Source organism: Spea bombifrons, chromosome 4, assembly GCF_027358695.1.
Source record: "Spea bombifrons isolate aSpeBom1 chromosome 4, aSpeBom1.2.pri, whole genome shotgun sequence".
Taxonomy (NCBI): Eukaryota; Metazoa; Chordata; class Amphibia; order Anura; family Pelobatidae; genus Spea; species Spea bombifrons.
Window position 1 is genome coordinate 96,755,819 of NC_071090.1, and position 14,352 is coordinate 96,770,170.

At 44.5% G+C, this 14,352-nt stretch overlaps 1 protein-coding gene across 2 annotated transcripts in view; it reads left to right on the forward strand.

Moving 5' to 3' along the window:
• Window positions 1–819: 819 nt before the first annotated feature.
• The window catches only part of SLC23A2 (solute carrier family 23 member 2), a 43,795-nt gene continuing 30,262 nt past the window's right edge, over window positions 820–14,352 (forward strand). The window contains exons 1-2 of one of the 2 annotated variants that reach the window (XM_053465209.1): window positions 820–979; window positions 9,167–9,216. The gene's annotated coding sequence lies outside the window, so the exon portion shown is untranslated. Of the gene's footprint in view, window positions 980–9,166; window positions 9,217–13,369; window positions 13,455–14,352 lie in introns of those variants that run through there. The other variant, XM_053465210.1, reaches the window with a different exon arrangement.

The window sequence follows — 14,352 nt, forward strand, 5'->3', positions numbered from 1 at the left end:
GGAGGCGTTCACCAGGATTGACCCTTCATATGCATTGGGAAACCAATGAATTGAAACTGCAATAAGGGCCACACTCATCTACCAGGAAGCCCCGTAAGCTGCCTTCTGCGTGTGGCTGAGCGTGGTACGCGAGATGTTTAATGTGGATATTTGAGTATGTGTGGCTTAGCTGGCAAATAAATTGTTGTTATCTTCCCTTCTGGGTATGATTATTGCTTTATCTTATCTTACTGAGTTGAGTCCTGAGTAATTGGGTCTGGTCCCTGACATTTGTGAAAATGGGAGTGGGTTTTAGGGAGAAAAAAATTCTTTACATTTTTTAAAAGAAAAAAATAGTGTATTTTTTTCTTTTATTGGCGTATTTCTCATAGAAAATTATGGGTCAGCCCAAAAGAAAGCCCCTTCCTTCCTTCCTGCGAGACACTGTTCTGTATATAACAAAGAAGAGATTCATCGCTGAACACGGCCCATTTTCTGTAAATGAAGGTTCCCAAAACCCTTTGATAGGAAGAGGTTAAAATATGGGCAAACCAACCCCCCCCCCCACATACAATGCAGTTCGCCATTTCTTCTAGAACATTCCGGCAGCCCGCACGTCACACACAGCTCCCCTTTTAAAAGGAAACGTGGTCACCGTCCGCCGCTGTTGGGATAATGTGATGCCAATTTACCTTTAAAATTAGAGACGCAGAAGCACATGGTAGGGAAGCCACGCCTTTCTGTGACGTCTCAGGGCGAAGGGTCTTTTGCTTCTTTGCCAGGAGTTGGCGCCTTGCGCGATGACGACATCGCAGCGGTGGGAGGGGCTTACTGGTTCCGAACTGTCAATGTCGCTGCTTCTGGTCTCTATGGGTGGGAAATAACGCGGGATCCTCCTCTACTCACCGCCTGGTGCCTCTCCGCCTCACAGGGGCTGGCAGACAAAGCCCAGTGCCACGGGCCGCTTCACCGATTCGCCATTGAGAACCGGCCATGTCAGGTAACGGAAGGTGGTGTCTGGCTCACTGTCAGCCATTGATGAATGGGCATTTGGGGCTGCCAGGGCTGGGGGTGGCATCCACTGGGGATTGGGGTCCCTGAGACAGGGTGAGGGCATCTTTAACATGTGGTGATCCGGGCAGCATAGAGGAGGGCATTGAGGTGATGGCACTGGAGGGGCAGGCTGGCATTCATTCAGTGTGACACATGCTCTCACTGGGAAGCACACTGCTTTGTCACTGCAGCTGGAGCACTGCTGGCTATTCACTAAAGAGGGAGCTGTAGGTGATTTGCTGTGAGAGGGAGCAGTCTGCCTGTGTGCACATAGCTGAGGTAAGATGCGTTGGCTCACCTGCCAGGCTGGCTCTTAGGACAGGAGAGAGTCACCAGCGATGGTCCCTCAGAGGTCATGAGATGTTTCACCTGAAAGCCATTTCCGACCTGTTCCCCAATAACTTATAGTTAATGGGCTGCGGTAGAATGTTTCATTTTTTTAACCACGAATGCCCATTGAGGGAATATGTTGCATAATATTCGGGGTGGAAAAACCCTTTTCTAGTGGTTCCCAGAAAAATCCCATGGGAGCGAGAGTCCAAAACTTCACTCGGTAGAGCTCACGCGCCAGTAAGTCCTCCCCGGCCGCGCTCTCCGCCATTCGCTTCCGATGAATGAATGTTGCACCAGTTTATATGTGTTGGCACCAATCCCATCGCTGCATCTTTCTTCCTCGCTGTCATCCGTTCTCCATCATTCACCAAAACCCGCAGCATGATGATTACACGCGAGTCCTTCCGTTCCGAGCAAGCAAGCGCTTACGCCCCGTATACATTATCTCGCCCACCTCTGCTCAGGGGCCGTAAGCTGGAATCAGGTGCCCGTTAATGGGTATTGTACCGGGCGATTGTACAAGTTGCTTGCGTTGTGTGAACGGTAATTCACGTCCGCCGGGCTTTGTATCTTCCGGTGCTTTTATACTAACTCGACCTACTTTTTTTGCAGCAAAAATACGGCTGCGTTACGGGGAGAGCCGTGATCCATAGAGAGCATTATTTACCCCGTTTGGTAATTTGACACATCTGTACGCGTGCACTATATATAATTAACCCCGCGCTGGCTTATTGAACAGTCTTCCTCAAACTATTTTTATTTAGTAAATAAGTCTTCAGAACGAGCGCTCGCTGCATTACAGTGGTGTGTGTGATGGCATTCTATACACCCGATACACCCTATACACTTACCACCAGTCAGCTCCTGCGCGTGCTCGGCGGATGTGGCTTTGTTCAGACCCCTCTGCCTAAATGCAAATAATGCTTGTTTTTTTTCTTTTCTGTTGTTGTAAATGTCACCGGACAGCTCACCATTACATGTATGACATCATGGCGTTTGCGTGCCTTTGTGTGCCACGCCATTGTTTACGTATTTCGGTATTTCAGCAGAGAGGGCTGAGCGGCTCTCGGATTTCTTTTTCATCGCGTACTAAGTTTTTCTAATTTCTAAGTGCAGGCGTTGGTTTGCAAGTGACGTTCTGATGTCATCGATGGAATGATGAGTGTTTTTTCCCTTTTGGGTAGCTTGTGGGTGTATGACGGAGGCTCCCTGGAGTTATGAGTCGCACAAGCGGCTTCATTTAAAATGTGGGAGTATAGGAAACACAGCTGAAGTTGAGGTATGTATGTAATATATATATATAATATTGTGTATGTGGCCTTAATTTGTTTTGTGTAAAAGGATTTTTTCTTGGGCCATTTTTAAGTACACTATATTTTACATATGAGATTAGCTATGTATATAAAATGCATTTTGATTATTATCCGTAGGGTTATATGGCGTCATAGAATTCTACAGCACTGTACAAAATAACAGAATAACAAGGACAACACATACCGTTGTACAGCACTGTGGTGTATGAGGTGCCATGCCTGTCAATAAATACCATTTTGGACTTATAGAAAGAATCCGTGGGTTTAGCCAAGAGTTTAGACGTCCGCGGTAAAGCTTCAGGAATCGGGTTTATCGCTCCTGCGTATGCATATCGCGCTATATGTGTTTGGTGACACGGGTTACAGTGATTGAACTAAATGTCATGCAATTCTTACAGACCCCGCTAAAACTCGGCTCGTCTTCTAAGATAATAAGGAATGCATTTGTGATGTCACTTCTTACCTTTTTACATCATCATTCAATGCTTTGCTGTGATTTGAGCAGTTGGCAGTGATCCTGGGATTTGTGTGTTGAGATAATATCAGGAAATAGTCTTTGCGTAATAAATATGTTGTTATATCTCCCTTCTGCATCACAGAGAGTTTTCGCTAGTGACTCACTGAGCAGGAAACGGAGCGTTATTACAATCGCTTGCCTGCTATAGGGATTATATGATGTTACATGCAGAGTGTATAGAAAAGCGGTTGAACGTATGGTGGTTTGTAGAGTCATCCTACGATTATCTCGGATTTTGCTGAACTTGTATAGTAAGATACTTCTTTGTACGGAGGGCCAGGGCCAGGGCCAGCTTAGGAGCAGAAAACGTAACGCCTGCATCGTGTCTTTAGGTCGTTAAATTGTACGGACCGCCTCTCTTCCGGAGAACCTGGTTCTCTGCGTCCCGCGTCTCCCTGATTTGGCCTTCCATTAGTGTCCAGTGCTTGGGGTACTTGTGATAGAACAACATGCGTAGCACATGGAGCGTGTTGCTTCCTTCTCGGGCTGCGGCGTTTAATGATAACGAGAAGAAGAATAACGGTTCATAGACCGTTCGATGCAAAGGTGAAAAGGACCCTGCTTGAAAGTTCACTGTGGGATTCATAGGAAGTAAAGGGAAGCTTAACTTAAACGGTACCATAAATAAAAATAATACTAAAGGGGTGGTTGTGATCTGAGATGTGACCGTTCCTCCGTAAAGTAGGGCCACCAGGTGCCTCCTGTAATATAGAGATGATTGCAAAATATGTATACTGCAGGGCGTAATTACCCCACCCCATGTATTATGTTTCGTATAGCCTCTTCAACCACAAAGGAATATCTGGTTACCTTATGGTAAAGTGCAGATGTATCACCCTATTACCTAATTATATAAATCTATGGCTGGGCAGCAATCAGCTGCATCATATAAAGAGGGTCTCGGTTACACAAGCAGCGATTTGGTGATATTATGTTTCTCTGGGATCTTAATAAATTCTCCTTTTTTTTCCATCATGTCACAGAATTGTCGGTAGCGTCAGCTCAGCGGCTCCTGAAGTCACCAGGCGGTGGTATTGCTGTTGGCTGGGTGGACATGTTCCTCCTCAAAGTCATGGACACTCAGAGTTAAGGCAGTATAGAAGTGTTGCGAACCCCACCATATGTATACCATGGCAGCAGCCATCTTAACCCATTAAAACCATCACGATGTTCTATGACGTGGCACGTATTTCTGCCAAAAACCGATATTACCGGCGTAAAACTTCATGAATTAAGTGGCAGTTGCTGGTGCCGGGGCCTGTCATTCACCCTCCCCAGAAGTCTTGCGCGATGACGTGATCACGAGAGGCTTCCTTTATGAATGGACGCCTCGCATTTTCAATGGACGTGATGCTCCATTTGTTACATTAATATACTTTGTGGCATTTTGGTGAACTGAACAAGCTTGGGGAAAATTATCATAGGAACGTAGTACAAAAATGTTTTTTCAATTAGACTATAAGGTGGGTGGAGAGAAGGTTGTATTATTCCAATAGACAAATACAATGACCGCGCTATAGGTAGCAGCAGTTCCCCTTTAACCTTTTAAAACTCTTCCATTGCCCCGCGGCTTGTCGGCATGCGTGTTTGTCTGTCCGGCTAGCGTGCCGTTGGATTGGAATGAGTGCCGTCAGACGGCATAAACAGTATTTATGTATTTTACGCACCGCTGTTGCTCAGCCATCATTTGATTTCCTAAGAATAGACATTCAGATGTTATCTGTGTACTTTTCATTTAAATAATAGATTGGGCAGTAGGATCGCTGTTTGGTGAGGAAGATTGTGGTCTGTAAGACTTTTATCGCATTAATTAACCTCTGTGTAAACGTTTTTTGAGTAAGCCGAGGCGTAAAATGTTTTAGAAAGGCCGTGCGATTAGAAGGGAGTATGTAGGGAGTAGAAAAGGTGAATGTGTTTCTGTTAATGCTGTCATCTAACTTGTCTTAATTCTCACAGTCCCCTATTTGAACAGCATTACGGTATCTGCTGGCGCTATATAATAATTATAATGTAATGCAGGGTGGTCTTTTCAAACTAACCCGAATTTTACCTGAAGTAATAGACCGGGAAGAAGCAGTAGATGTCATACCTAGATTTCAGAAGGCATTTGACACGGTCTGTCGTAGACTCATGAATAAACTGCACTGTTTGGGTCTGAATTTTAAAATAGTTCAATTACTAATGGAGTACCTTAGAGAACATTACTCGGGGCCCAAACTTTTTAATGTTTTATTAACTATATTACCAAGAGTAAAGTATATCTTTTTGCAGCAATACAAAGGTCTGCAACAGAGTAGACACTATAGGCTGCGGTTTCATGTTGATGAATGTAAGATAATGCACTTGGGACACAAAAATCCAAAGGTGAAATATAATGTTGGATGAGCTGTGCTATCTACGACAATAAAGGAAGAGGAACTTGTTTCTGGGGAATTAAAAGTAAGCATGCAATGCAATAAAGTGCATAAAAGGCAAGCAGGGTGCTGGGTTGTATAGCGAGAGGAATAAGTAGCAGGGAGGTGGATTTCTGGTCTCACCTAGAATATGGTGTACAGGGCAAAAGTATCGGGAAAGACTAAGGGAGCTCAATATGTATAACTTGGTCAAAGAAAAGAGAGGGGGGAGATGTAAGTACATAGAGAAATTTATAAGGAGGAAATGTATTTCATAGGTGGAGAAATGTTAGAACAAGAGGTCACGTTCTAAGCAGAGGCTGAGATGTAATCGGAAGTTTTAGCTCGCTGAGAGGGTGCATGAGGGGAACAACCTCCTGCCAGAAGCGATGGTATGCTATGTAGAGGAGGGAGAGACGGAGTGACTCTAGTTTGCTAGCGTTACTCATTGGAACAGTTGTTTTTAATGATTTTTAATAAAGCATTTAGTAATTTCTTTTAAAGCTTTCATTTTAGCTGACTGTTTAACATGAACGGTTACATCTCCATGATCTTCCCAACCTGGACGCCTCCTGGAACTTGGGACGTTGACTCTATAATGTTGCATGCGATGTAGCTTGTAACATGTTTGCGTAATTACACGGGCTGCAGATGTGTCCACTGTCCCATGCTAAAGATGAAAAGGCCTCAAATTGGTGGGCTTACGTTTGTCAAAAAGCTTCACGCGAGGGGTGTCTGATGTCATCAGATGATGTCGCCCTTCATTTAGTATATGGCCTGGCAGGGAGAGAGGATAGTGGTGACGATGAAGAAACAGCAGCTTGTGGTCATGAAGTGAGCCAGGAAGCAAGAACACGGCTTCGCTTAACACTGAGAAATCACACTCGCTAGCTACCATACTGACCACGTGTCTATACCACCGAAAATCCAGAAAAACAGCTTTAATTACAGGGCCAGACAGAAAGAAAATAGGGGGGGGTACAGGATACAAACCTAGAACAACAAACACCAGTAAATTAGCAGGGATAAAACCTACACTGCTACTATTCTTGTCTTGTTTATCATCCCATCTAGATTAATACTGAGGAAGGGGTCCCACTCGAGAAACAGTCCATTTTAGAACAAAAGAGGCCACAGTGAGCGCCCTACAGCCCTGGCAGGGGACACGCAGAAAGATTGAATCCTTTAGAAGATAATCAACCCCATGAATTTCTTGTTCTTGGGCGACCAAAAGCTTAAGATAACCCACAATGCGCTTCTGGTGGCCTCGCCCAATGAAGAGTGTCTGGGCTCATTTGTAGAGGAGAACATCTGGGTACTTTCTGCGAGCCCAACCAGCAAAGCTTGTTGGACAACCCACAACAGGAAGGTGGACATCTCCGTCCCGGCTTCCCTGACTTCCTCTAGACCAGTAAACGGGCATTTCTCTCCGTTCTGGAGAGGTGAGAAAAACTGGTTACGTGACCTTTTAAATAACAAGACCCGGGCACTCGCTTTTAAGAGCTCCCTCTTGGCAAATTAACAAACAAGGAAAAGATCTCTGTTCTCAAGAAGGACACAGGTGACCAGCTCATTGTCCTGGATCAGTCCCTCTATTAGTAGGGTTTAACCTGTAAAACGGGTTTTTTATAGAGATTTCTTGGTTGAAGTTTTAGACAATCTGCAGAATAATTTCATTGATGGCTTTGGCATCTTCCCCATTTTAACCGTTTCCACCACAAATGCTCTTTTATACCTCAACGATTTCTACTTGGCTCCCAAAAGGCTTCTTGCGGACAACACGTATTGTACGTTAAGTGCCAAAAACAAAAAGCTACATTTTTGCATCATTTCACATATAAACCGAGAGACCTGATGCATGTAATTGGAGTCTCTCCTGGTGAAACACTTTTGCAATGTGTACACCCCACAACACAACAATGTGATTAGAGTCCTGCTATAAATACGCATTTTAACACATGTTGTGGTGTATTGATAGATATCTATAATAAAAATGTCACCCTTCCTATTGTTAAATACATGGTTTTGTGTATTTCTGTAGCCACCTCCTATATTTATTGCGTCGGAAGAACATCCCATATATTAAAGTTTTATAAAGAAGAAGGGTCCACTCCATGTTGGGATTAAGCGTCTTCTCAACACACTTTCAAGCTAAATGCAAATCTTTTATTGCAGATATTAAAAATGTTAATGTTTTGGGCAGTTCATGTCATAGAGTTTGGGTTTTTGTTCCCCGCTGGGAGAAAGAAGGAGTAGGAAGGTGAATTGGGGACAGGGAACCCGGCTTTCAGGCCGTGGTGGGGATTACATGGTTCCTGATATTTAAACCAGCAATCATTAAAGTATTTAAGCTGAGTAAATAAAAGAAATACACAAGGTGTAGACCGTTTTATAAATGCGTGTAATGGTTATGGCAGGGCTTGACAAATTTGTTGTGAATCTAGGCGCCAGGTAAAAAAGTTAGGAGCCAGGATTTTTTTAAACTAACAGTTGGTCAGGAGGGATCCGATCATCATCAGCCCACTTACTAAACTCACAGCGTTTGACCTGGAAGCACCCTGGACTTTCAGGTCAGTGCAGGTTTTTTTTTATTATTCATTTTTTTTTAATTTTTTTTAACTCTCTCGATGCTGATGTTCCATTGGAGCACAGCATTGACTGATGTTTAGTCCCCACAAGCTTGTGGGGAAAAAATGTTAACCCCTGCAATGCCACGAATGTGTCATACACAAGTGTGGCATTGAAGGGGTTAACGTTGCACTGTCGCTCTCATGGAGCGATCAGGCAGCAGTGGGGTGTTGTGTCAGGTCTCCACACTCATGTGGAGACCAAAGAACCCTCTCCCCTGTCCCTGAAGCTGCCTCTGGCAGCTGGGACTCAATTGCTGGTCTATAGACCAGCCATTGCAGGGGGGAGTCTTTGATGACTGCTGTAGGCTTCCATGCCTACAGGAATCATCAAAGGGCTTCTGGGGGCTCGTTTTTGCTGTTGCTGGTCTGCATGGGCTTCCAGGCAGACCACCAGCAGCAGAGCCCTGTACAAAACGGGAATTAACCCCTAAATGCCGCGATCGCGGCATTGAAGGGGTTAACGCTGCACTGTCGCTCTCATGGAGCGATCAGGCAGCAGGGGGGTGTTGGGTCAGGTCCCCACACTTGTGTGGGGACCCAATCAACACACAACCCCCTTCCCTGAAGCTGCCTGTGGTAGCTGAAAACACGATTGCTGGTTTTGCAGCAACCGCGTTTTCAGCCTAGAGCCTACAGGATCACTCCGTGGGAGTGATCTCAGGCTCGGGGGCGGGCTCGGAGTGGCTGTGCTGTCTGCCCAGACTCCTGGGCAGACAGCAGCGCCCCCGTGTGGTTACTCAGCCTCTTACATCCACAATTTTTTATGGATGTAAGAGGCTGACAAAACCTAGGCGCCAGGACAAAATTCTCTGTCGCCATGGCGACCTGGCGCCTGGGATTTGTCGAGCCCTGGGTTATGGCGTGGCTGGCGTTTATAGATTACGATTTTGTTAAACATTGATTACGTCATTTTGCTGATTTTTTTTTTTTTCGTCTTTGATATTTTAGGGTCTTTTTCTGAAGGGGTGAATGTCGTCCAGGTAGCAGAATAACAGATGGTAAGTCCGGCACAGGGTTAAATCTTTTATTCAGTAGGACCGCCTAACATGGCCTTTCTGGGTTTTACTTAAGAAATTGTTTCTGTAAGTCTGTTATATAATACTTGTTATGTCCTGTCTAACCATTGTACAGCGCTACGGAATTTGATGGCGCTATATAAAACAATAAATAATACGTTTTCTTATTGAATATAGGTACATACATTAAACAAATGTATCAAAGGGGCTAGGGCAATCGTTCAGGTTGTAGAAGGGTCTTCGGTATCACACCAGGTATCCTAATGTCACTGTATACACAGCCATTTTTTTCCCCGGTTAAGAACCGAAAGTGTGGTGGTTTGGCTTATAATCAGGATGGCCTTATTTTAGAAATTGCGGTAATTTTATATTTAAAGCTAGATGTGATGTAGTGACCGACCCCCTCAGCCTACCCTTTCATGCAGACTGCAGGGGGGTCCGTAATCCTAATTTCTTCCTTGCCCCACCATCGGTCCCTTTTCACAGGCGGTTTCCCTGGCTGCTCGCCGCTGCATTTAGGAGATCTTGAGTTCTCGAAAGCTAAAGATGTTCTTTTTTTTGTCAGTCCAGTTTCAGAAAACCGATGGGTTGCATTATTTTAAATATAAAGAATAGACTTTTCTATACAATGGCAGCTTTGCTTTTTGAGGTTCTTAGTGATCTGTTCATTGCCTTTTCCCAGAATGTGCATTATTACCCCCCCCCCCGTTATCTTATCTCTTCTCTATTAAGTTGCTGATAGTTGCTGATTGCTTCAGGCAGTCTTTTTTTAGGGAGGGATGGATGACTGGAGGGCACACAGCTCATCAGATAACGCTGTCCCTGTTATCGTGAGACACACATCTCGGCCTCTTTGGTTAATATCTCCAAAACCATTACAATTGCTGCCAAACAAGCACAAGGTGTGTCTGTTTATAATGTTTTTTATGTTCAGACAGGGCCATAGTGCATTTACTGGGCTGGCTTGTATTCTGAAATGCCTGCCAAGTCAAATCTTGCCATACGGTGTACGTTTTTATGACTTTGCTCTTGTACGTTGGCACTACTTGGCTGACTTGCCCATGCAGGAGCAACTAGCCTGGAGGTGTGGTGGGGTTAGTTAATCCGTCTGTCCCATGTTTCTGCGCGTACGATCCATCATAATAGGCATCTAGGTGGGGATGGAGATTTCACTTTGAAGAATTCTGGAATGCGTTTCATGGCCGCTGATAACCTTCTGATCGACTCCCGTCTCTCGCCCCCTGCTGTGAAACCGCCGACCCACGGAGAATTCTCATTGTAGTGTAAAGATTACCCCACGCAGATCTCAATTCCCTTTCCGCATTGCGCATGCTTTTCTTCCGGAGTATTGTAGGGGCTATTGAATTTTACAGTAAACATTTTCCACTTGCAGCGGAGGGTTTATCGTACGAGTACAGGCCGTCCGTCGGTTTCATGCGTTCCATGACCAGCGCTGGCCAAACGGACAATGAAAAAAAGGAAACGTCGCTTGAACATGTAGTTCTAGTTGAACCCGTGCAGTCCCTTCTTTCTTTGATAATTCTTAGCGAAGGAATGGTGGGAATTAAGCTGCTGATTTGGCGTAAGGTTGTTTCACAGACAAATGCGGTTCGGTTTTAAGCTTTACATGCGTGAAAAGATGAAATCCTTATTTTAATGTGCATGTTATGGATAGCAGCTGTATCCATATACAGATTTAGCTCAATCTGTATACTTTGTAAGGAACACCACGAGAACTTGGTCTAATCTGCGCGGAAGGCAGCGGGGAGGACAGATGGGTTCTTGCAGAATGCGGGTTATGGGTACTGCGAGGACAGATTGTATGTTCCTCTGAATAGCCGGGCTTCAGCGACCATACATGCAAAACTACAAACATACTACATAATGCCTGCAATTCATTCATCGCTTAATCCTCATTCAGATGTAACCAGCCTCGGTGGCTCCTGCGCTCTCTTAAACCCTTAATCTGGGCATTTGCTACAAGTGTGGCCATTTAGGAAGACACTATCGGAAAGTTCTCTGTAGCACCTATCACAATATTTAGGTTTATTCCATGGACAGCCTTAAGCGGTATACATAAAACGAATTCTGCTCCACAGCGTGAGAAGAACGTTTGGTGTCCCAGCAGCCCGTGGAGTGGTATGGTCCAGCAGGTCTCCAGCTACGTTCAGTTATCCCGGTTCGTGTGTTGAGGGCATTCGGCGTGGAATGTTATTAGGAACATGAGTTATTTTTTGCTTCTGTGTAGATCCTGTTTTGAGACATCACGTGTGATCATGAAGCCGCACATCACAAGCATGAATTATTGGAGGGTTTAGAGCGCCATGTGATGTCTTTTGAAACAGTGTTTACATATGTTGAACATGATGAATGAGCTTTGTCTGTCCCACTCTATGTATGCGTTTGCAGTTTTGTTACTGTTGCCAATAAAATGAGGGGAAACGGATCAATTTTCCAAATTCCTGAATTTGTGAATATAAACCTCTCTGTAAATGTGTTTTAAAGTGTATCCTAAAACCGGGAACAGCGGCGAGTATTTTGCTGTAGATGTTTTTTGTCCTCCTTAAATGTTGTGCCTTCCAAGACACAATGGGGAGTCCTGATTCCGATTCTGAGGTACACCATGTGGTCACTTACAAAGGGTTACAAAGTTAATTTAAATGTGTTAACTACCGTGGGGTCCAAGAAACCGAGGTATATGCATGGACAAGAGGTTCAAGATGGCCTGAGGATTGGACTCATGCCAGCGTCTTCTGTGTTCTTTCTCTGGGTATGTCAATATCATGGAGAAAACTCCTGAGATCCCTTAAAACCCCCATTTGAAATCTAATCAGGCTGACCTTCCAGTCCCCAATAAGTTTTATGTCTGCTCGGGTAGCGCTGGATCATAACCACGTAATACTAACATTAATTGAGATCGCTCGGCAGCCCTGGAACATGCGCAGAGGTCAAAATTGCAGTCTCTGCACCTCCGAAGCGGTCATAAAATAGTGACGTTAGATTTTGTTAAAGCATAAGTTTTAAATGAATATGAAATGCTTTTGAGCTCTTTGTCCCTTTTAGACTAAGAAAATACAATCTACTCTTATTTCTATACATTGCTGTAAACAATAGAGTGCTGGGACTCTAATCAGTCTTATAAAGATGTCCCGGGGCCAAAAGGAATCCTTATCTCTAGGTTTGTGGACATGAGATAGCAGGGAAAGGGGTCAATTCATGAGAATCTCCTGGGTTTTCACAGTGGTGGAGGTTCCTCCTGCCTGACCGTAGCATGACCATGTCAGTAAGGTCACGGATTAGTAAATGTGTTAATTGTCTTTTCAAGACAACCTTTTTATCTCTGCTCCCTACTTCGCAAGGCGTTAGTGCTCTGTCCTTCCCTTTACATCGGTGAAGCTGATGGCAGGGGGGAGAAATCGCAGCAAATGAATGAATTCCCTGTCCTGAGATGCTCTCCCGTCTCCTCGCCGTCTCCTATCTCGAGACGTTCTCCACCAAGCGGAGAAATCGGGAACTTAATTGTCTTTTTGTATATCGGTGTCCAGCTTCTTTTGTATTGACGTTTATTACAGTGAGCTGTATGCGGAATTGCAGGGGATGTAGATTATACCGTGAACGCCTCTTACTGTGGTTATTATCGTTAAAATATTTATGTTGAGCTGTCGTGACTCTTATGCAGCTGGGATGTTGTAATGTAATGACTTTGGCTGTGTGATGGCACATGCTGGTTTTAAGTAGTCTGCTCCCGAGCTTTGTGGTCAGATGTTTTCAGTCTGTGATATTACTGGTTAGAAGTTTAATTCCTTGCAAATAAATCCAGCCTGGTCAGTAATTAAATGTAGAATTCATGAGCTTTACCTACGCAGGAGGTCCAGACTTGATAAGCAGTCCTCCGTATTTGTATTCGCCGGTAAAGAAGCCTTTTTATGCTAGGTTTTGATGATCTAAAGCCCAAACGGCTACATTGATCTAGGCTTTGTCTAAATTTTTTTTTAGCACTATGATGTCCTTCAATACCCAAAGCGGCCACTAGGTGTCGTTATTTTAAACACCCAGACTGCGGGAACTTATAGAACAAGACTGGTCTGGGCTTATGCAATGCTGCAGCTTCTTCCGGCGCGCGGTTGTATAATGACACTGCTGGGAGGGAGAGCAGTCAGCCGGCAATTGCCAGAGGAGACACATTGCTTGCCGTCGCAGAGCAGCACGCTTCCTACAAGGTGAGAGAATGCCTTCTGTGTCATGAACTTTAGCACCTGGAAGCTGTTCCTAGAGTTCTGGCTTCGTCTATTAGATCTGAGGTCGTAGTCTAGGATAGAATATGAATATTATTAGTTCCTCTCCCACCTATAGAGTTTTATATATTGCTTGTTTTTGTTCTGTATGAGTTATGCAAACCAACCTTCAGTATTAGGTGTAAAAAACCGATCCATCGCGCCCTCAAGTTTAGCGTTTGGAAGTTTCCTCCGTTGTTTTTGGTCTTTTATGTAGGGATTTTCCTTTTTCTTTTCTGTGTCTGTAATGTTAGCCGCCGCTTCTATAAGCAACGCGTACGATCTATGTTTGATTCAATGAAATGTACGCGTGTGCCGTTATTAGGAGCCTATGGAATGGTCAGTATAGGCGATAGGATACGAGGTGTATGGATATAGCTGTATTGGTCCAAGAGAAGAGGCTTCATTCTAAGTGAATACCGTTTTTTGGGGGGCAGCACGGTAATAGATGTAGAGGCGTGTAAGCTTTTGGTGAATCCATGTGCCGTCTCGTAAAAAGTGTCATTAAAAGAGTCCTTGTAAAAAGTTCTTTGTGCCCGCGGCCACGGTGTCCGCATTGCATTTACTAGAAACAGTATGTTTTTTATTATGGCTGTAATCGCTTAACCCTTTGAGTTCCAGAGTGCTCCGGAATGTGAGTATTAGATGTGAGAAATGACAGTAATTGCTGTGTTTTTTCCAGGAGTCACATCAATGTATGCACCGTAATTGCCCTTCGTACGTAGCTTATTGCACGTGTGTATGATATTCGGCAGGCGAGATAATACCTCCATCTAAACACTCAGCTCCTGATTGCTCCTCTTTTAAGAGGCACGGTCCCTCTTTTTGACCCCGCTGCCCCTTT